The sequence below is a fragment of the Eretmochelys imbricata genome, chromosome 7, assembly GCF_965152235.1.
Source record: "Eretmochelys imbricata isolate rEreImb1 chromosome 7, rEreImb1.hap1, whole genome shotgun sequence".
Lineage (NCBI taxonomy): Eukaryota > Metazoa > Chordata > Testudines > Cheloniidae > Eretmochelys > Eretmochelys imbricata.
The window spans coordinates 56,669,949-56,694,203 of NC_135578.1; the positions used below are offsets into that span (position 1 = coordinate 56,669,949).

General features: G+C 44.2%; 1 protein-coding gene across 1 annotated transcript in view; it reads left to right on the forward strand.

Annotated features, from left to right (window-relative positions):
• TLL2 (tolloid like 2) overlaps nucleotides 1–24,255 on the forward strand; it is a 175,352-nt gene that overhangs the window by 22,456 nt on the left and 128,641 nt on the right. The gene's annotated exons all lie outside the window — the stretch shown is intronic.

The following is a 24,255-nucleotide window of genomic DNA, read 5'->3' on the forward strand; positions in this document are numbered from 1 at the left end:
CTGGGCGGGGAGCTAAGATGCCACCTTTGCCCCTGCTCTTGGGTGCCGAGGGCCCCGCTACTAGCCCAGGAAGGTGGTAGAGGAGGGAAGCGGGGGAGGGGTCTGGCTTTGCTCCTCGCTCTGAGTCCCAGCCCCTCTCAACTCCTGTGGGTTTCTTACCCTCGTCCCCCTTAAGTGGGGTTACCCTTGGTCCTTAGATGCTGTGGGGAAGGGAGTCTCCCTGTCCTGCTGGGGCAGGGTCTCCCTTACTCCAATTCTCAGGTCTTCCAAATCTCTCAACACCCCTCCAAGCTCCAGTCCTTTCTCCTTCCTCCCTGTCCTCCATCTGCCTGACGCAGGGGGTTTTATAAGGTTCCTAACAGGGCCTTAATTGACTGCAGGTGCTCCAATTAACTTGAGGCCACCTTCCCTAGTCTACAGGGAGCCACACCTTAATTAGCCTTGAGCTTATATATTTCCCCTCTAGCACTCTCCCACTGCTTCGTGGCCCTCCTGTATAACAGTGCCTAGAACATCTCCTTCTGTTACCTCAGCTCCTATCAATCCAACTTCTCCACTGCTCCCAATTAGTCATAGCTAAGGCTATAGTTTTGTCATGGAGGTCATGGAAGTCACCGAATCAGTGACTTCCCAAGACCTCCGTGACACTATAGCCCACGGCGGCTGGGAGCTGCAGGGTCCCTCCACATCCCACGGCGACTGGGAGCTACAGGGTGCCCTGCCACCTGAGGTGGCAGGTGCCTCTGAGCTGCTGCAGGCGGTGGGGGGACCCCTGCAGCCCCCAGGGGCCACGGGCTCCCAGCTGGCCCTGCAGTTGCCCATTGGCTATTTTGTTATGGATATTTTTAGTAAAAGTCAGGAACTGGTCACAGGCTTCCGTGAATTTTTCTTTATTGCCCATGACCAGTCCCTGACTTTTACTAAAAAATCCGTGACAAAATCTTAGCCTTAGTCACAGCCAAGCAAATAGAGATTAAAACAAACCCTGCCCTCTGTTTTAATTCAGATGGAGTATATGGGCCAACGGGTCAAAAGAGTTGACATGACCCAGATAGTGTCCTGCATTAAGCAGTGTTAAACACGGTTCAGGGTTTGATATACGGACACCTCAGCCTGCTTAGTACTGTGGCAAACACGTCGTTCAACATCATTTTAACCTTTTATTCAAGATGCAGAAAAGAAAGGAAAAACACTTAGTATTTGAAATGTAAAGTATTAAGGAAGGCTTTCATTTTAACAACATAACAACATCCCTTTTTCCCTTTCTCTTTAGCTGGGGGGGGGGAGTTTTTAGAAGGAAAAATTCCCTTGTTTGACTCTTTCTTAAATGGTGTCAAAGAGTTGTTGATTAGACCTTGTCCTAACACAGGGGTGGGCACACTACAGCTCAGGGGCCACATCCGGCCCTCTGGACATTTTAATCCAGTCCTTGAGATCCCTCTGGGGAGCGGGATCCAGGGCTTGCCCCTCTCCAGCCATGAAGCGGGCTTGGGGGCTTGCCCCGCTCTGCGTGGCTCCCAGAAGCAGTGGCATGTCCCCCTCTCCAGCTCCTACACATAGGGGCAGCCAGGGGGCTCTGCACGCTGCTCCCACCCCTAGCGCTGCCCCTGCAACTCCCATTGGCTGGGAACCATGGCCAATGGGAGCTTCAGGGGTTGCGCCTGTGGACAGGGCAGCATGCAGAGCTGCTTGGCCGTGCCTCCACGTAGGAGCCGGAGAGGGGACATGCCCCTGCTTCTGGGAGATGCTTGAGGTAAGCGCCACCCGGATCCTGCACCCCTGACCCTTTCCTGCACCCCAATCCCCCTGCACCAGCCCTGATCCCCCTCCCACCCTCCGAACCCCAGTCCCAGCCCAGAGCAACCTCCTTCACTCCCAACCCCTCATTACCAGCCCCACCCCAGAGCCTGCACCCCCAGCTGGAGCCTCCCTCCCTTCTCCACCCCCCCCACACCTGCCCCAGCCCGGAGCCCCCTCCCACATCCTGAAATTCTCATTTCTGGCCCCACCCCAGAGCCCTTACCCCCTCACGCATCCCAACCCTCCAATTTCATGAGCATTCATGGCCTGCCATACAATTTCCATACCCAGATATGGTCCTTGGACACAAAGATTGCCCACCCTTGTCCTAATGGATAAAGGGGAACTGATCACAGAACTAAAAATTAGTGGTAGCTTAGGTACAAATGATGACATTATACCACATTTATAATGTGCAAGTAGAATTAAGTCCAGAGCAGTAATATATATACTTGGTGCTTTAATAGGGCCAGTTTCACAAAGCTGAAAACAATTCTGAGCCAAATCAGCTGGGAGGAAGAGTTAAATAAGAAAAATGTGAATGACAATTGGGAATAATTTAAGAACACCTTACTAGATGCCCCAAAAGCCACAACTGAGGAAGAAGGTTAAAAAAACCTTCTGGTTTAGGGGGGAAGTGAAGGCAGCTATACAATTTTATGTAATCTCACCATTTATGGCCACCTTTATTTATTAACTATAGTATTACACAAATGGAAGAAAGGAGAAGTTGATAGTAATGGATATAATCAGAAATTAGGTATTGTAGAAAATTGATAAGGGAGGTAAAGGGATACAAGGAGAAATCTAAAGACAACGAGGGAGGTTTTTAAAATATATTAGGAACAAAAAGAATCCTGACAACAGTATTCATCTAATGCTAGATAGGAATTATCAATAATAGTGAAAAGGCAGAAGTTTTCAATAAATATTTCTGTTCTGTGTTTGGGAGGGAAGATGCTATCTCATCATATAGTGATAACTCTTTCCATTCCACTAGTATCTCTGAAGGATGTTAAACAGAAGCAACTAAAGGTAGACATTTTTAGAACAGCAGGTCCAGATAACTTGTATCCAAGAGTTTTAGAAGAGCTGGTCGAGGCACTTGCTTGATCATTATTGTTGATTTTCAATAAGTCTTGGAGCACTGTGGAAGTTCCAGAAGATCGGATGAAAGCTAATGTTGTGCCAATTTTTGAAAAGGGTAAGTGGGATGACCTGGATAATTAGAAGCCTGTCAACCTGACATTGGTCCCAAGCGAGATAATAAAGAAGCTAATACAGGACTCTATTAATAAGGATTAAAGGAGGGTCATGTAATTAATGCAAGACAACATGGGTTTAACTTGATATCATTTTTTTCATAAGATTACAAGTTTGGTTGATAAATGTAATGTTGATATAATAGACTTTGACTTTGTACCAACATTTTGTTTAAAAAACTAGAATGATATAAAATTAACATGGCACACATTAAATGGATTAAAAATTCACACAGATTGTGGGAGTGGTAAATAATGAAGAGGACAGGTCACTTATTCAGACTGATCTGGATTGCTTGGTAAACTGGGCACAAGCAAACTATACATTTTAATATGGCTTAATATAAATGTATATATCTAGGAAAAAAGAATATGGGCCATACTTACAGGATGGGGGACTCTATCCTGGGGAAGCAGTGGCTGAAAGATTTGGCCATCATGGTGGATAATCAGCTGAACATATGCTCCCAATGTGACGTTGAGGCCAAGAGAGCTAATGAGATCCTGGGATGCATAAACAGGGGAATCTCAAGAGGAGAAGTTATTTTACCTCTGTATTTGGCATTGGTGTGACCACTGCTGGAGTAATGTCCAGTTTTGATGCCCACAATTCAAGAAGAATGTTGATAAATTGGAGAAGGCTCAGAGAAGAGCCACAAGAATGATTAAAGGAATGGAAAACCTGCCTTATACTGACAGACTGAGCTCCTTGAGTCTATTTAACTTAACAAAAAGAAGGTTATGAGGTGTCTTGATTACAGTCATATTAAGTATCTACATGGGGAACAAATATATAATAATGGGTTCTTCAGTCTAGCAGAGAAAGTTATAACATGATTGAATGACTGGAAGTTGAAGCTAGACAAATTCAGACTGGAAATAAGGTGTAAATTTTTAACAGGGAGGGTAATTAACCATGGGAACAATTTATCAAGGGTGATGGTGGATTCTCCATCACTGGCCATTTTTAAATCTAGACTGGCTGTTTTTCTAAAAGCTTAGCTCTAGAGATTAGTTTGAGGAAGTTCTGTGGCCTGTGCTACACAGCAAGTCAGACTAGATGATCACAGTTTTGTCCCTTCCAGCCTTGGAATCTAGGTACCATGGCAATAATGATCCTTGTTGGGAAAGGAGAAGCAGTTAGTTGAGATGGGCTGGAGCTGCTGTTAGTCTGATCCCATTTCATCCCAGGTGGTAGTTGGGATTCAGCTGGAACTGTTGGAGGTAGCAATGTCATCTCCCGCCCCCCATCTTGCCTGGTCTGATCAGGACAGCTCAGAATTGGAACAAAGGTCTGGCCCAGGAGATGGTGGGGGTGGTGGCTATGATGGCAAAGCTCACTCCAGTAGCCAATTTTTCTCCCAAAGTGTCTTTTTTTAAGGACTCCAAAAGGGAGTGATGTGTGGGATTTTGTCCACCAGTTAGGCCTAGTTTCTGATACACCAATGCTGGTTCACTGATTTCTGGTTCCACACTTCTCTCGTTTCCCAGGCATGATCTTAACACGGTCCTTGAGTTAGATCAGGAGGCCTTTTTGTTTGGACTAATTCAATCTTTGTTTCCCTTTTGTGCCTTTCCCCATCAGCATTTATTACAGGTTATTGTGACATCTTATGAATTTACTCTCACTTTTTACAGTTGAACTCACAATTAGGGTAAATGTGTAGGCTCAATTATTACAACATCTCCCAATTCTTCCTCTGAAAGTAATAGTGGAAATTTACTGGCTTATATAGGCCACCTGAGTTTCAGCTTAATAATTAACTACCTTGTCCCCTGAATCTCGTCTAAGGCAGGCCATCTATAGTAGAAGGTTGCTGAGGGAGTTATTAAAGTGCATAAACTAGAGAAAAGAATTCATGAAATAATATACACCAATGAAGAAATGCTGGGTTATATAGACAAGTGTTTCCTCAACCCTTTTGATACTAGGGACTGGCTTGCTGACTTCCTAAACTGTCAAGGAGATCTCAGGGACCGGCACTGGTCCATGGAGCAGTTGTTGAGAAACACTGATATAGACATTGAAAATAGTGTTAGCATAAATGAAGGAAGAACTGTCACGATGCTACTTCCGTATCTAAGGTTCTAGGAAAGATGGCATTATTTGAGGAATTGTATGAGGCCTGTTACTATAAACTCACATATCATGCACAAGGGGGTAGAGTTAAGGTTATCCTGACAATCTTAAATTTAACCTTTCTTGATTCTTTAGCGCTTAACTGTGCAACCTTAAGTGCATTAAGGTGATTTTGTGTGGAATAATGTAAGTGGTATTTGTTCCTGCATGCAGCATTCTCATAATCAATAAGGTCATAGGTGCTATCTTTCATCACTTAAGCCCTGCACGTTCTCAGTCAGGTGGGTGGCAACGTTTTCCCATTTTGCAGGTAGAGGCCATGTGGGTTATAGCCGAATTAAGAAGCTTGCTCACACCACCCCCTGACTCTGGCAGAATCTGGAGTGGAACTACAAAAGTCTGACTCCATCTCCCTGCTCTAGGAACACTGCTTCCCTGTTTAATCCTTGGAATGGTGATGTTTTCACCCACACCTGTCCTGAGTTCTGAGAAATGCCAGCATTGTAAGTGTTAAAGCTTGGTCCTGATGTTATGTGTCTCTGCTGGACAGCTCAGCGGCTGTAGAAGTGTAACTAGCAGCAGGAGTGAGTTTTATTTGGTTGATGGCAGTGTAATTACAGCAGCTCTAAATTGCTTATGGGATAGGCTGCTCACTTGCAAAGTGCAAGTGGTTTGTTCAGTGTTCTGCTTTCTACAGATTTGGATCTGGCAGTGGGCTAATGCTTCCTGGGAGGTCGCAGTGGGGTCAAATTTGGCCCTTAACAGAGATTCTGCTAGGCTGCATGCCAGGGTTTAGGTTACTAAATTCCCCTAGCGCAGGAACCACAGAATAGCTATCTCCAGCCTGTGCTATTTTGATCACCGGTAACAGAATTGCCCTTGAATAGCGCTGGGCAATGTTTTTTCAGTGGATAGAAAATTTGATGAAAAATGCATTTTTCAGGGCACTGAAACCATTCGCAAATTCAGGTTAGTCCAGCAAGTAATTTTGGCTGAAAAAAAATGGGAAAATTCAGAAATGTCAATGTTTCATTGTGTTTTCAATGCTGCTGTTGCCGTGTTGGTCCCACATATTAGAGACAAGGGGGGTGAGATGGAAGCTGGTCCAATAAAAGATATTACTTCCCCCACCTTGTCTGTTTCATTTTGACATTTTTGAGATGAACTGTCTGACACTTTGTTTAGAAAATGTCCATTTGAATTGACTTTTGGAACGTTTCATTCAATCCAAATGAAAATTTGGGCGTGGGAGGTGGTCATTGTTTGCCAAAAAAATTCTGGTTTGAAACAAACTAAATTTTTTTTCTGGATTTCTTGGTTTGGCCCCTGAACTGAAAAATCAATGATCTGCCCCGTTCTACCCAGGAATGCCCCATACCTTTCCTTACCCCAGTGTCGTTGCCATCCATGCTAGCTATTGCAGCTACTTCACTGGTAAGACCCCCCATGTGGTCCCACCAGACCTTTCCTAACAGAGAGAGACCTGGAATGCCCTTTGTGTGCCGGGCTACAGGCAGGTTATTTGTGTTAGACACACTGGTTGCACCTAAGGCCCTTCACCCACAGAACCTTCTCAGGGAGTGGAGCTTCGTAAAGAAAAGCCAGCATCCCGGGGAAACAATGGCTTGATATTACCCCTCCTGCTTTCTGCTTGATTCCTTCTCAATCAAGTGTTTCTTTGTAGAATAATGTAGCTGATGTAACCTTAATTTAGCCCCCTGGTGTGTATGCATTAGGATAGTCTTTAATTACAGGATCACATATTATATTTTCCCACCGGATGCCCTGCCTCATTCAATGCAGAGAATGGTCCTGCTCTGGGGACGAACCAGGGTTGTGCAGTGAAGGAGGTTGTTGTTTGTAGGACTACAGTAATTCCCAGCTGCATGCAGCAGGAGGCAGTGTTTAGAATGATCAGCAAAATGTAAAGAACATAGAATCATAGAATATCAGGATTGGAAGGGACCTCAGGGGGTTATCTAGTCCAACCCACTGCTCAAAGCAGGATCAATCCCCAATTTTTGCCCCAGATCCCTAAATGGCCCCCTCAAGGATTGAACTCACAACCCTGGGTTTAGCAGGCCAATGCTCAAACCACCCAAGACCTTAGGAAAATGTAGTCCTGGGAGCAAATGAACCGATATGCTGAGGTCTGTGATGAAACGGTCCTCTGTTTCTCTTCCACAATCTCTGCATTCATGTGCAAGTGGCACTTGGTCCCAGTTTTCTGTCAACATATGGAAGCTGTTTAAATCGGCCCGGTAAGCCATAAATGAAACAGATGCATATTCTTAGGCAGCCTTTTGTCATTTATAGTTGACTGAGTGAAGGCTGCAGCTGGTTTGAAAATTGGGGAGCGTGTCCTCGCCCAGATGAGTGTAAGTGTTTGGAGTGAAACAGAGCCGGAATGCTACAGAATGGCTGTTGATAAAGACCAACTCTTCATGGGTTATTAGTGCATAAATAAGTTGGATCTGAACTGCGTACAATGTCCCTTAGCCCTTGAGCTCCCTTACCTATCACCAGCTCTCTACCATGCTACTTTGACTCACATAGTAGAGATGCAGTAGCTTCCTGAGCTTCAATGCAAAGAGTTGATTGAGGTCTGTAACAAAGTGGCTTTTTGCTGGACACAACTGAGTGTATCACTCAGGGTGGATAAAAATCAATGATTTTTTTTAAAAAAATTTAAAAAATCAGATTTATTTGATTTGAATCCGATTTTTTTATTTAAATCGGATTTTGTTGTTGTTGCTAAAATACTCTGAGGAAAAAAACTATCTAAAAATAGATACATTACAGCTCCAAGATATCTCACCATGGAATAGGGATTATAAATTCTAATTCTATAGTATGAGACAATATATTCATGTAATGTTTAAGAAAAGTCTTGTCAATGAGTTCCAATAGTTCATGGATTTACGACCCAATTTTCTGGGGTTCCAGGGACTTCTGTGTAGATTATTTAGATTAATCTTTCTGTCTACCTAATTGGACTCGGGGCTCAGTCTAGAAGATACCATCAGAGATGCTTAGTTTTGCAGTTCTCAAACTGTGGATTTGTGTCTCCAGAGATAACATGCTTGTTAACAGCAAAAATGTTTTAAATCAATAAATAATAGAGAGGTGAGAAATCACAGACCTCAACCTTATTGTCCCTCTGCAAATTTGTGTACACAGAGTCAATCCCTTACCTCTCTCTAAAAGTGCAAAGTTTCAAAAAGTTCAATGAACAGAAGATTGTTGGGGGCGGAATAGATCTGGACAAAGAGAAGAAGTCTGGAGATAAATGTGAGAAGGGAGGGACAGGCAGTAGAAACAAAAGTGAAACTGAGCAGCATATTACAGAAGTCTTGATGTCTTTGAGTGTAGTCTTCATTGATTTGAGATCTACCATATCATTCTCTCACCTCACTATAACCTATAATGGCAGCAGGCCGTAAAAGAGACCCAGTTTGGGAATATTTTAATGAAGTTCCTCTACCTGTGGGGAAGACAGGCATGCGTGCAAAATGCAAATAGTTCAGCAAAGAAATGCAAGGCCTGGTTGCCTGAACAAAATATCACAAGAAGTGTTCCTTCTCAGGAGGAAGCTGCATTGAAGATGATGAAAGGAAAATGTCGGAACATGCAGGATCTTCAGGTTGGTAACAACCAACAAGAATGCACTTTTATGTAGAAATCCATGATTAAATTGAGTCTTCCTGACTAGTGATTTAAATCATGGTTTAATCAAATCCACCCTGGTATCAATTCAGGACAAATTGCTTAGTGTGGGGCAGTCACAGCCCAAGGCTGGGGGGTCCTTTACTATTAAGGCACGCCAAACAGAGAGGACTTCGGTTTTACCCCACTGGCTAATCAGAAGTCACGAGCAATTTCCTCAGACACTCCAGTTTCCCAGTATCACCACCAGCACCACTTCTTATGGGGATGAAAAGTTATGAAAACGAATACCCCAGTAAAAGAAAAAAGGTTCTCCCAATCCCAACGGACCAAGCCCCAGACCCAGGTCAATATACCAGTTAGATTTTATCCACAAATCATGCTGTTGCCAATCCTTTAGAATTTAAAATCTAAAGGTTTATTCATAAAAAGAAATATAGATGAGAGTTAAAATTGGTTAAATGGAATTAAATACATACAACAATTGCAAAGTTCTTAGTTCAGGCGTGTTTCAGGCTTGATGGGATTAATGCTGATTTAAACCAATCAAGTCTCTGAAGTACAAACATCCCAGCTTGGATGAGTCTTTCAGTTCTTTGTTTAGCACTTCAGTTTCAAGCACAGTTCCTTCAGAGGTCAGAATCAGGATTGAAGACAAAATGGAGAGGGTTCGAGGGGCTTTTATATCCTCTTCCGTGTAGAAGGACCGCTTTGTTCTTACTGTGGAAAATCACAGCAGCAAGATGGAGTTTGGAGTCACCAGTGCAAGATACATGTCCATGCATGACTCAGCTCTTTACAGGGAGAGTGGCCATTGCTCACATGCTACCTTGAACATTCCCAGGAAGGCTCCTCAGAAGTGGATTGGAGTCTTCCAAGGTCCACTGTCAGTAAAGTGTTTCTTGATCCTACAGGAGGATCTGGATGACCTTGTAAACTGGAGTAATAGGAATAGGATGAAATTTAATAGTGAGAAGTGTAAGGTCATGCATTTAGGGATTAATAACAAGAATTTTAGTTATAAGCTAGGGACGCATCAACTAGAAGTAACAGAGGAGGAAAAGGACCTTGGAGTATTGGTTGATCATAGGATGACTATGAGCTGCCAATGTGATATGGCTGTGAAAAAAGCTAATGTCGTCTTGGGATGCATCAGGAGAGGTATTTCCAGTAGGGATAAGGAGGTTTTAGTACCGTTATATAAGGCACTGGTGAGACCTCACCTGGAGTACTGTGTGCAGTTCTGGTCTCCCATGTTTAAGAAGGATGAATTCAAACTGGAACAGGTACAGAGAAGGGCTACTAGGATGATCCGAGGAATGGAAAACTTGTCTTATGAAAGGAGACTCAGGGAGCTTGGCTTGTTTAGCCTAACTAAAAGAAGGCTGAGGGGAGATATGATTGCTCTCTATAAATATATCAGAGGGATAAATACCAGAGAGGGAGAGGAATTATTTAAACTCAGTACCAATGTGGACACAAGAACAAATGGATATAAACTGGCCACTAGGAAATTTAGATTAGAAATTAGACGAAGGTTTCTAACCATCAGAGGAGTGAAGTTTTGGAATAGCCTTCCGAGGGAAGTAGTGGGGGCAAAAGATCTATCTTGCTTTAAGATTAAACTCGATAAGTTTATGGAGGAGATGGTATGATGGGATAACATGGTTTTGGTAATTAAATATTCATGGTAAATAGGCCCAATGGCCTGTGATGGGTTTTAGATGGGGTAAGATCCAAGTTACCTGGGAAAGAATTTTCTGGGAAAGAATTTTCTGTAGTATCTGGCTGATGAATCTTGCCCATATGCTCAGGGTTTAGCTGATCGCCATATTTGGGGTCGGGAAGGAATTTTCCTCCAGGGCAGATTGGAAGAGGCCCTGGAGGTTTTTCGCCTTCCTCTGTAGCATGGGGCACGGGTCACTTGCTGGAGGATTCTCTGCTCCTTGAGGTCTTTAAACTACAATTTGAGGACTTCAATAGCACAGATATAGGTGTGAGGTTTTTTTTGTAGGAGTGGTGGGTGAAATTCTGTGGCCTGCGTTGTGCAGGAGGTCAGACTAGATGATCATAATGGTCCCTTCTGACCTAAATATCTATGAATCTATGAATCTATGATTGAGCACTTACTCAGAATAGTTCTTTCTCAAGAAGCTGACTAAATGCTTCACTGATGCTACTTAGAATTAAACACATAGCCAATATTCATAACTTCATATACAAAAATGATACATACAGACAGCATAATCATAACCAGCAAATTACAACCTTTTTATAGACACCTTACTTGACCTCCTTTGTACAAGATGTGGTACAACTATTGGACCTTGGTTGCAACAATGATTTGTATGGTTACAGTTCATGTCAATAACATCACAAGGTCACCCAGGGTTCTGTTGTTTGAATGCCAGATTCTGCTGCTTAGTCACCTTGAATAAGACCTTATGCAACCAGGAGTCTCCACTGATGCCATTACTCAGCATGAATAGGGAGGCAGAATCGTCCCTAAAAATGTTGTCTGCTGATGGACTGTGGCTTAGCAAAAGTTACAGCAGGGAAGGGAGGGGTCCGGACTCCTAGCTTCTTTTCCTGGCTCTGCTGTTGACGTGCTGTGCGACTTTGGAGAAGTAACTTAGTCATTCTGTGCCTCTATTTACTGATTTGTAAGTGAGTCTGACCCTGTCTGTGTCTTGCAGGAGGTTGTGAGATCTAAAGATCCTCTAAAGTTAACATCAAGATGCAAATTTGTGCCTTGGGTCGATCTGTACTTGTAGGGCTTAATGAAGAAATGCCATTAAGACACTTAACCCTTTGTTGGGGCCTTTCAGCTGAGATTTCAAAGGCTTATAATTTAGAAAGATTAAAAACCCAAATGGACATACTAGTTCCCCCTGCCTGCAGAGGTACTTTTGTGCAGGAAGAGAGATCGATGTGTGTGTAGTATGTGTCAAACAAAAGGAAGTACTTCTTCACACAACACACAGTCAACCTGTGGAACTCATTGCCAGGGGATGTTGTGAAGGCCAAAACTGTAACAGGGTTAAAAAAAATAACTAGATAAGTTCCTGGAGGACAGGTCCATCAATGGCTATTAGCCAGGATGGGCAGGGACACAACCCTATGCTCTGAGTGTCCCTAACCTCTGCTTGCCAGAAGCTGGGAGTGGATGACAAAGGATGGATCACCTGATGATCACCTGTTCTGTTCATTCCCTCTGAAGCACCTGGCATTGGCCACTGTTGGAAGACAGAATACTGGGCTAGATGGACCATTGCTCTGACCCAGAATGGCTGATTTTCTGAGTCCTTGTAATTTGTCCCACAATCTCTTGATGGGAATGCCTCTGGCATCTGCCCAGCAGGGGCAGCAGGGTCTGTATAGGTCACTTCCTACATACATATTGTTCTCCTGCCAAGTAATTATCTTAAGCAAGGTGAGGCTGTGGTTGTTTGGCTGCAGGAGGCTGAGAGTGAAATGTGAGTAAATGGAACAGTGATAAAAGACAGAGCTACTCGGACTCATGTAGCTGATACCCCTGCAATCGTTACAGCACTAACTACAAGACAGCATGAGGTACGAGACACTCCGATACTACAGTGATGAGAGTGGTATGATTGTTCAAGTGGGTTTCTTTAGCCTGTGGCATATAAAGGCATTGTTTGGAGAGTAAATTAGAGTTAAGTCAAAAGGCCAATAACAAAGTTACAGAAGTGTGGACAAGCGTGTGGTCATGGGAGATCAGGTAAGCTCTGAGATGATGGGGGGCAGTGAGGTAGAGAGAGGTTCCTGGTGGCAGAGTTGACACATGCGAAAACTCTAGGGCTAACACTGGTGGAACTGCACAGAAGGGTGGGGAGATTGGCATGAAGAGCTGATGGAAAGAGCTGCTCAAAGGAAGAAGCAGGAGATGTCATCTATTCTGCACATGCTGGAGAGCTGAGACCAACAGTGTTTTTCTTGGCTTTCCCTAAAGAGACTGGGGTCACCGATTTTCTTACACAAAAGCATCTAGCTTTGGGTGCAGAGGAGGTAATCTGGAATCTGGGAAGGGTGTTCTATTATCAAAGGTGAGTTACTTGGTGAGCACCTGACCTGTGGGTAATAACCATGGTCTTCCTACTTGAGATTTTCTAAATGTGTTGAATTCTAGCTTACTGCCAAGAAGCAGATATTGGTCCCAGACTTTCAAACACTTATGCATATAAATAGTCACGTGGAATTGGAATGTGTCAGGTTACCCATGGGTGCTAGTGTTTGCATGGGGACGTGGTTTGCGATGTAGAGTTGACGTTGCACCCCATCCAACCACACCATTGTGACCACTTTGCATGGGTTTGACTGCTTTCCAAGGCTTTGTCTATGCTGATGAATTCCTTTGCCTCAAGAAGCATTTGGAGATTCCTGCCTCTGTGGTACTTAGTCATTCTTCCAAATAGATGCATTCCTTTTGAGACGCTGTGTAGCCTAGTAGGTAGGGCACTGCACTGGGAGACCTGGCTCTGACATGGACCTGTTCTGTGACCTTCGGCCATAGGTTGGATATTAGGAGAAACTTTTTCACTAGGAGGGTGGTGAAACACTGGAATGCGTTACCTAGGGAGGTGGTAGAATCTCCTTCCTTAAAAGTTTTTAAGGTCAGGCTTGACAAAGCCCTGGCTGGGATGATTTAGTTGGGGATTGGTCCTGCTTTGAGCAGGGGGTTGGACTAGATGACCTCCTGAGGTCCCTTCCAACCCTGATATTCTATGATTCAATCACTTCACCTCAGTGACTGTTTTCTCCTCCCACCCTTTGTCTATCTTGTCTGTTTCAATTTAAGCTCTTCAGGGGAGTGACAGGCTCATTGCCCAGCACTGAGCACAGGGTGGTGAATTCTCCATCACTGACCATCTTTAAATCAAGATTGGATGTTTTTCTAAAAGCTCTGCTCTGGGAATTATTGTGGGGGCAGTTCTGTGGCCGGTGCTATGCAGGAAGTCAGACTAGATCAGTGGTTCTCAGACTTTTGTACTGGTGACCGCTTTCACATAGCAAGCCTCTGAGTGTGACCCCCCCCCCTTATAAATTAAAAACACTTTAAAATATATTTAACACCTTTATAAATGCTGGAGGCAAAGCAGGGTTTGGGGCAGAGGCTGACAGCTCGCGACCCCCCCATGTAATAACCTCATGACCCCCTGAGGGGTCGCGACCCCCAGTTTGAGAACCACTGGACTAGATGATCACAGTGGCCCTTCTGGCCTTGGAGGGTATGGGTGGTGGATGGGGTCTCTGTGTGTTATTGCAGCACAAATATTAAACAATTATACCTGGTCATTGCAGCCATGTGTGCTCAGGTGACTCAGCCTTCTGTTGGGGAATGTGGTCTGTGCCTTTGCTGTGGATCAAATGGTTGTGATGGAGGAAGGGGGGAAGCTTATGATTTTCCTGCAGAAAATTTCCTGCTGCCAAACCGAATAATTTTAAAGGATTCCCAAACCCTGTCGGGGCTTGTCTGGATGGGGAAATTGAATAGAATAGCTATTTTGGAGTTGCTCCCTACTAGAGTGGATGCTATTCTGGAATAAGTCACTTTATTCTGGAATAATTACTATGTTCACAAAGTGCACTAATATTCCATAGCAGAGTCACTGTTGTTCTGGAATAGTGCGTCTACACGGAGCTATTTTGGAGTATTTGGCAGTAGCTTTTCCAGGGCATGTCTACACTACAAAATTGTGTCAATCTAATGTACATTGTCATATAGCCACTGCAGTTATTAAATTGCTTGTGCGTGTGCACATTTGGCTTCTTGTGTCAGCAGTGTGGGTCCGTGCCAGGAGCGCTGGTATTGATTGTATTGTCAGTGTGGGGCACTGTGGGACGGCTCCTAAAAGCTAGTAACAATTGACGTGAGAAATGCCGTGTCTACACTGACACTGTATTGATCTCATTACCTCGACCATGACTCTACACTGCTTGGGGAGGTGGTGTTACTAAATCAGCAGAGAGGGGCAGTTACATCAACAGGAGCCAAATTTAAGTGAAGACACTTCCACAGTTAGGTAACACAAGGCAGCTTATGTCGACCTAACCGCATAGTGTAGACCAGGCCTCAGTTCATTTCCCCATGTCTGCTAGACCATAGCTAGTTGTTCGTTGTCCAGCCTGTTGCAGAATGCTGGGATATAGAAACAGGTGCCGAACAGCACAGGGACTGAACGCACACTCAGAAATGGGAGGTGAGGTTTGTTTTTAAACGTACAAGTTTTTAATAGTGCCGCTTTACCTGTGACAGTTTGATATTTTTGCATATGGACAAACACGGAGGATACATCCCTTTGTTCCAGGAGGCTGGCAAACAGGCTTTGGAATCACATACGCAACAAAACACACAGGCTTGAGAGGTCAGAGAAAGGCAAAAAATACCAGAGCTGAGGCCTTCAGGGCAATCTTGGTGTCACATTATCTTAGTAACATTCTGGGGTGGGGGGTAGAGGATGGGGGAATGCTTCATTTTGAGAGGTAATTCCACACCCAAAGAGCCCAGTGGGTGATGGTGTTAGCCCAGAATGGCTGCAGTATTCTCTTGAATTCCCATGTCAGGGAGTGATCACTGTATTGTCCGTGCAGGGGTGTAACCTTGTGGCCACTAAAATGTTCCATGGTTGGTCTCATCCAACAGAGGAGGTTTTGGAAAGTTTGCCTGAAACTCCCTGCATTTTTTTGGCGGGGGAGAAGTGCACTTCCTATTGTAAACTGACCTGAACCACCGCGTTAGTGCTGTGCATTTCAAATGACAAAACCCCAGCAAATGCATGAGGAAGATTGCAGCAGCAGTGCTGGCTCCATCAGGTCGCACGGATGTACCATTTCCTATCCGTCTCTTTAAACGGGTGGCTAATACTAGACTGTGTTATGTCATGAAACAAAAATATCAAGATTGTGCTGGGACCTTAACTCTTGCATGTATATGTGGGGGTAGGTTGACTATGTAGTCCATGTGTACACATATGCTCTGGTCTTCGTAGCATACCCTGAACTGTTGCTGTCTTTGGTTGGGTCCATATCGTGCCCCCACCTTATGATACGCTCCTGCTGCCACTGCCGATAATCTCCTTCTGATCTCTTCATTGTTGCAATTTGGGGAGGCAAAATTCTCTGCCCAGGCATGAGAATTTAACTCCAGCACATTTGCATGACTGATTGGATTTGTCTCGCTTCTGTGGTGACAGTGTTTCTATGGAAAATTAATGGATTCTCACGTTATATTTTTAATGGCCAAAACCCCCTCTCCTTATCCCCGGGCTCTCAGAGGGGAAGTTCATAAACAGCTCAGATTAGCTATCGTCTGCATACAGCTCTCGTCTGTCCCCTGTGCGTTGCCTGTCAATAAAATCCTCAAGCCATGCAGGAACATTTTTTTATGTTTGTTGGATGAGTAATGAATAAAATGATCCTGTGTTTGCTCTTAGTGCCTGTCCCTTGAATGCACGTAATTCATCATCAGCCACACTGTTTCATCTGTGTTGAATGGCAAACCTGCCAACCTTCCCAAAGTTTGTTTGTAATGGGGCCCAAGCTCATGACCCTATAGCAAAGTTTCAGGGCTGAGATTTTCATTTGTTAGCCTGCCTGGGATGAGGCAGATTTAATTCTGCAGTGAAAGTTTCCTGCTAACGTGGGGCCAGATCTAAGTGCCAACATCAAGACTAATAGATTCCAAGGCCAGAAGGGACCATTGTGATCATCTAGTCTGACCTCCTGTGGGACGCAGGCTGGAGACCTGCCCCACAATAATTCCTAGAGCAGAGCTTTTAGAAACTCATCCAATCTTGATTCTAAAATTGTCAGTGATGGAGAATCCACCACAAATTGGTAAATTGTTCTCATGGTTAATTACTCTCCGTTAAAAATTCATGCTTTATTGCCCATCTGGATTTGTCTTAACTTCAACTTTCAGTCATTGGATCGTCTTAAACCTTTCTTTGCTAGCTTGAAGAGGCCATTATGAAATATTTATTCCCCATGTAGATACTTGGTGACTATAACCAAGTCACCCCTTAACCTCCTGTTTTTGTTAAGCTACATAGATCAAGCTCTTTGAGTCTCACTGTAAGGCAGGTTTTCTAATCCTTTCATAATTCTCTTGGCTCTTCTCTGAACCCTCTCCAATAAAGTGGAGCTCTGTGGCAAGAGAGTTCTAGGGTTTGGCCATAGCTTGTCACAAAAAAGGCAATTTTCCTAAAGAAACCCAAGAACACAAACAAAAATGACTACCCCTTATCAAGCCATACACTTCAACAAGCAGCCCCAGGAGCCTGACCTCTGGGTAATGAGAAGAGAATTCTAAGCCACCAATTCCCCCACCTCCATGTTAATTTGCTTCTTCTCTTTAAAATTTTCTTCTGCCATGTCTCAGGCCCTTTACCTCACTGAGGAATAAGCCCCGAGCTTGTGTTAAGGCATTTTAGCTAGCTGGAGAGAAACAGTGGCTTGGATTGTCCACTTCCACAAGATCAGAATATCTAGAAAACATAGCAAGGTTGAGTGCCTTGGCAATTGTCTCCAGATGGAAAGGAGGGGTTCTGGTTCAATTCTCTGCTCTTCCCACAGGTTTCCCAGGTGACCTTGAGCAGTGTCTCTGTTGCTCAGTTCCCCATCTGTACAATGGAGATAATACCCCTGTCCTGCCCCACAGGGATGTTGTGATATATGGAAGACTTGTGGGGTGTGCAGATCTTATGGGAACCATACAAATATCTAAACAAACTCCTGATGGCTGACCCACAGGTATATCCTGGGAGTGTCAGGAAGAGGTGAATTGAGTAGCTGGTCTCTTACGCCCCCATCCTGTCCCCGAAACCTGAGAACAGTATCCAGAATGTATCAGAATAGGGTGTTCCATGGTCTCGGGGGAAAATTGAGGGTCCACCAACCACTCCCCTGGATTCAGCAGACTTTCCTCTTCTCTTCTCAAAGCAGCAGCACAGGGTATGATCCAGGCCCAACGTCCAACTTAAGAGGCACTGTAACTCTTAAATGGCTCTGGTGACCTTATTGGACCTTTTTAAAGGGAAGGAAATAAATCCCCCGTTAAGGCAGACACTGATGGTGATGGATCTCCGGCTCCAAGGCGTGTTTCTGAGGAAGTGGAAGTAGGGCTTCAGGCTGGAATAGCTCATTGATCCCTATCTATATGGTGGCTGTGATACCCACTGCTGGGCAGAGAGACCAGGAAGTTTCTATGGTCTGGTCCCTTGGGGCCTCGGGAAGGCAGCCCTGTCAAATACAGCGCTATGGACCTTCTGATAATGCTTTTCAAGAACAGCTACTATGTACGGTTCCTTGCCAAGATTTTTAGACGTGAGTAGAGATTTTCTGAGCCCAACGAGACACACTTAAGTGGGTCTGATTTTTTTTTTTTTTTTTTTAGAGGGTGACTGCTCAACACTTTCTGCAAATGAAGTCCCTTTCCACGGGCTTTCAACATGCTCATCCCAAATCACTTCCAAAAAGCTTGGCTGTTACATGGATACTCGTTGCAGCATGTCCAAACACAGATTCTGCTCTTTAACAGATTTCCATGGGCAAGACTGAACGGAATTTAGCCCAGTTACTGTGTTTGTTCTGCGACTTGTCAGTGGATTACTGTATCATTCTCTTAGCAATAAGAAACCTGATTCCAATTTCCCCACCTGCTAAGGGCAGGAATGGGAACAGGGACACAGGTGTAAGGCTCTGTGGTGTCAGAGCTGGGAAGGGGGACACTAAGGAAGGAAACTGGAATCATGCTTGCTGGAAGTTCACCCCAATAAACATCGAATTGTTTGCACCTTTGGACTTCGGGTATTGTTGCGTTCTCTGTTCATGTGAGAAGGACCAGGGAAGTAAGTGGGTGAAGGAATAAGCCCCCTAACTCGGTTTACGCACACGCATGTACTGTTGGTTCTGTTAGTAGAAGATACTGAAGGTACAGAGTTAAGTCAGGTGACATTAGTGACTCGCTCAGTGGAGGGCAATGAGAAGGAGCAAGTGTCTTGATCTTCGTCTTCACCTTTTGTCATCAAAGAACACTCAGAAAAGCTGTTTGTAGTCTTCTTGTAGCAGCTTTCTCCCAGGTGACAAGGTGAGTGAGATACTATCTTTTATTGGATCAGCTTCTGTTGCGGAGAGAGACAGGCTTTCGAGCCACACAGAGCTTACAGAGGAAACCTGCACAACGCCTACAGAAGACAAGCCTGGGAGGTTAAATTCATAACTTTGCTAGACATTAAAAATCATGGACTGAATAAAGATGCTGGATTTATGGTTTATTACAAGAATGTGTAACTCACTAACCTCCCCCACACAATAACTCGCAAAGGTGTGTTAATGGAGCACTTCACCTTGAATAGTCTCTTACAATATATGTTTACTTATGCTGAACAATCTGTTCCACCTTGTATTTAGCTGTGACACTGAGCACATTTCCAGATCTGAAGAAGAGCTCTGGGTAAACTTGTCTGTCACCAGCAGAAGTTGGTCCAATAAAAGATATTACCTCCCCCACCTTGTTATTCAGAAAAGCCAAACTTGAAGTGGTTGTCACTTGAGGCGTTGGATTACATTAGCATGGAACAAATGCCATGTAGTGCAGGGCCACAAATCAGGCAGCGCTGGGGGCGGGGACAGGGAGGGAGGGAGGCTATAAACCAGGAAATCAATGTAATGTACTGGGTGTTTTTGCCGCAATATTATTCTTCCCTCAAATTGCTAAAGAAAAAATTAATTAAAATTATACTGAGCTGCAGAAGGGATGGAGGGTGCCCGATGGGGCTTGTGGGATGATTGTAAGTAATTGACAAATACATCCTTGGCTTGAATTGCCCAGAACATGCTGTCTTCCGGTCTTAAAGGGCAGTCAAAGGGATGCAGTATTTCACGAGTCCCCGCATCCTCTCTCCCAGTGAGTAGAGTAGTGAATAAGGAGCTTTGGATGGAACATATCGTAAGGGGTGTGTGTGTGTGTGTGTATATATATATATATATATATATACACACACACACACACAAAGTTGGAAGTTACCATACCGACTGTGAGAGGCTAATTAGTTAAAATGAGCTATTATCAGCAGGAGAAAAAAAAACTTTTGTAGTGATAATCAAGATGGCCCATTTAGACAGTTGACAAGAAGGTGTGAGGATACTTAAGGAAATAGATTCAATATGTGTAATGACCCAGCCACTCCCAGTCGCTATTCAAACCCAAGTTAATGGTATCTAGTTTGCATATTAATTCAAGCTCAGCAGTTTGGAGTCTGTTTCTGAAGCTTTTCTGTTGCAAAATTGCCACTCTTAAATCTTTTACTTAGTGGCCACAGAGGTTGAAGTGTTCTCCTACTGGTTTTTGAATGTTATGATTCCTGATATCAGATTTGTGTCCATTTATTCTTTTTCATAGAGACTGTCTGGTTTGGCCAATGTACACGGCAGAGGGGCATTGCTGGCACATGATGGCATATATCACAGTGGTAGATGTGCAGGTGAACGAGCCCCTGATGGTGTGGCTAATTTGATTAGGTTGTATGATGGTGTCACTTGAATAAATATGTGGACACAGTTGGCATCAGGCTTTGTTGCAAGGATAGGTTCCTGGGTTAGTGTTTTTGTTCTGTGGTGTGTGGTTGCTGGTAAGTATCTGCTTCAGGTTGGGGGGCTGTCTGTAAGCGAGGACTGGTCTGTCTCCCATGATCTGTGAGCGTGAGGGATAATTTTTCAGGGTAGGTTGTAAATCTTTGATGATGCGCTGGAGAGGTTTTAGTTGGGGGCTGAAGGTGACAGCTAGTGGTGTTCAGTTATTTTCTTTGTTGGGCCTGTCCTGTAGTAGGTAACTTCTGGGTATTCTTCTGGCTCTGTCAATCTGTTTCATCACTTCCCCAGGTGGGTATTGTAGTTTTAAGAATGCTTGATAGAGATCTTGTAGGTGTTTGTCTCTGTCTGAGGGATTGGAGCAAATGCGGTTGTATTGTAGAGCTTGGCTGCAGACAATGGATCGTGTGGTGTGTCCTGGATGGAAGCTGGAGGCATGTAGGTAAGTATAGCGGTCAGTAAGTTTCCAGTATAGGATGGTGTTTATGTGACCATCGCTTATTAGCACAGTAGTGTCCAGGAAATGGACCGCTTGTGTGGATTGGTCTAGGCTGAGGTTGATGGTGGGATGGAAATTGTTGAAATCATGGTGGAATTCCTCAAGGGCTTTTTTTCCATGGGTGCAGATGATAAAGATGTCATCAATGTAGTGCAAGTAGAGTAGGGCCGTTAGGGGACGAGAGCTGAGGAAGCATTGTTCTAAGTCAGCCATAAAAATGTTGGCATACTGTGGGGCCATGCGGGTACCCATAGCAGTGCCGCTGATTTTAAGGTATACGTTGTCCCCAAATGTGAAATAGTTATGGGTGAGGACAAAGTCACAAAGTTCAGCCACCAGGTTTGCCATGACATTATCGGGATACTGTTCCTGATGGATTATAGTCCATCTTTGTGTGGAATGTTGGTGTAGAGGGCTTCTACATCCATAGTGGTCAGGATGATGTTTTCAGGAAGATCACTGATGGATTGTAGTTTCCTCAGGAAGTCAGTGGTGTTTCGAAGATAGCTGGGAGTGCTGGTAGAATAGGGCCTGAGGAGAGAGTCCACATAGCCAGACAATCCTGCTGTCAGGGTGCCAATGCCTGAGATGATGGGGTGTCCAGGATTTCCAGGTTTATGGATCTTGGGAAGCAGACAGAATCTGACATCAGGAATCATAACATTCAAAAACTGGTAGGCGAACACTTCAGCCTACCATCCGATGAAGTGAGCTGTAGCTCACGAAAGCTTATGCTCAGATAAATTGGTTAGTCACAAGTACTAAAAAAAAAAAGGTGCCACAAGTACTCCTTTTCTTTTTACTTCAGCCTCTGTGGCCACTCAGTAGAAGATTTAAGGGTGGCAATCTTGCAACAGAAAAGCTTCAGAAACAGACTCCAACGAGAAACTGCTGAGCTTGAATTAATATGCAAACTAGATACCATTAACTTGGGTTTGAATAGTGACTGGGAGTGGCTGGGTCACTACACATATTAAATCTATTTCCTTAAGTATCCTCACACCTTCTTGTCAACTGTCTAAATGGGCCATCTTGATTATCACAACAAAAGTTTTTTTTCTGCTGATAATAGCTCATCTTAACTAATTAGCCTCTCACAGTTCGTATGGTAACTTCCAACTTCTCTGTATGTGTCTGTCTTATCTATCTATCTATCTATCTATCACTATATGTTCCATTCTATGCATCCGATGAAGTGGGCTGTAGCCCACGAAAGCTTATGCTCTAATAAATTTGTTAGTCTCTAAGGTTTCACAAGTACTCCTGTTCTTCTTGCGGATAGAGACTAACACAGCTGCTACTCTGAAACCGGAGTTTTGAATGTAAATCTCCAGCTTTCTTGGGGGAAAGGGCATTGTGAAGCCTAAAGGGAGAGTTAGGAAGGGTATTGCCTCTTTGTCTAATAACAATCTGTATTTATTTATGGTGTATCTCATGTAGATGGTTCCCAAAGGCCTTTTATCTTTGATCTTCATCTGGCTTCTGTTCCCATCGTATCTGAGCACCTTACAGTCTTTAGCATCTGTCTCCTGGGAGGTAGGCCAGTGCTATTATCCTCGTTGTACAGGTGTGGAGCCCAGAATAGAACCCAGAACTTCTGAGTCCCAACCCAGTGCTCTAGCCCCTGGACTCTCATTTAACTTTCATAACGTCATGTTGTTCCTGAAGAAAGCTCCCTTGGCTTTTTGACGTGAATTGGAGAGTAGCGGTGGGAGGCTGGACTGGGACGCAGGAAACTTTCATTTCCAGCTCTTCCGCTGACTTTCTGGGTGACCCTGGGCAAATCCCTTCAGTGTGCCTGTTTCCTTGTCTGTAAAATGGGGGGTATGATGCTGACCTTGTTTGCAAAGCACTCTGAGATCTACTGATGAAAAAGCACTGTGTGGGAGCTATGGGCCCCAGAAGCTTGGTTTGCCTCGTCGACCATTTCAAAGGCTGTGACTTACAAGAGGTATTTCAGAGCTGTGCACATCCTGCCTGTTGTGGTGTGCAGGGTGTTGTGTATCCACTTCTCTATCCACTTTGGACAGGACTGGAGCCTGCCTGGAGTTTCTCTCTGGGATTTAGTTCAAAAGAAAGGGAAACATGTAAATAGAAGTGCAGACCAAACTGACAGGTTGTGTCCAGTTTCTGTCTCTCTCCAGCCTCCCCACCTCTGGGTTTTGCCCTCAAAGTTCCATCTCTGGTTCTGTGTCAGTACGTTTGTGGCTGGCTTGGAATGGAGATTCACACCCGTCTCCTCCAAAAGCAGTTTTTCCAGCCTGCTAATTGGTTATTTATATTTAGACATAAATGCCTCACTATGCAGCTAGGAGTTTATGCACTGTGTCCGTATAATGGGAAATGGCTGGCTCCTGCCCAGCAGCCTCTGGGGATGCAACCCTGGAGGTTTTGTTTCTCTATTGAAATCAATAAGAAATGAATGAATATGCCTGAGATTGCAGGAACTAGAAGATCTACAGCAGGCTGAGGCTTTAGATTAATTGGCTGCAGCAGCCCTAGCCTGCATTGGTAATATGGGCGCAGTGGCAGTACGTGGCTTTCGTTTGCTGTGCCTTATTATAGTGATGGACGGTAGAGCCTGACTCTGATACACTGCAGAAAAGAACATTTTAAAGTCCCTGGATGCTAGGCCAACACTAAATGTTCCAAAGATCCAGTGTAGTTACCTAGGCCAGGAGGGGGACAAAGTAATGTGAGCTTAAAGCAAATTCTAGTCTTCACATTTCTTATTGTGGGTAGGTTAGAATAAGTGGTGATTTAGGTGGTTAAAGTATAATTCGTTTAACGATCACAAATCCTAAAGGGGGCACTTCTTCCAAGAAAGTTGGCTTTGAAGGAGGTTTTCAGGTCTTCCTGGAATCAGTCGACTTCTGTGTGGCATTTAACTGCATATAACCAAGACAGCAGGCTAGCCCCATATACAAACAGTTCTCCTGCACCTACAGACTGAGTGCCAGCTGCAAGACTCGTGGTCCCATGTAATACAACAGGTGAGACCTGTAGTCAAGGTTGGGTGTTTGAAGGAGGATATTGTTGCCTGTGGACCCATTAAGTCAATGCAATGAAACATAACTTCATTTTTTACAATCCTTTAAATGCAAACTGCTTCCCTAAATGCTAAGGGATAGCACATGGAGAGATGTGTATGAACAGAGGGATGAAGACTTTTTCAGTTTGATCCAGAGCCTGGGTTTTACCTTTCATCCATAAGATGCTGAGCTTTCCAAATCAACTTAAACTGTTGACTTAGGGTATGCCATGAAGATAGCGGTAGGGAGGGACCAATTTAAATAGACACTTTGGCATGTCGACGGTACCTTCATCACAAAGCCCTT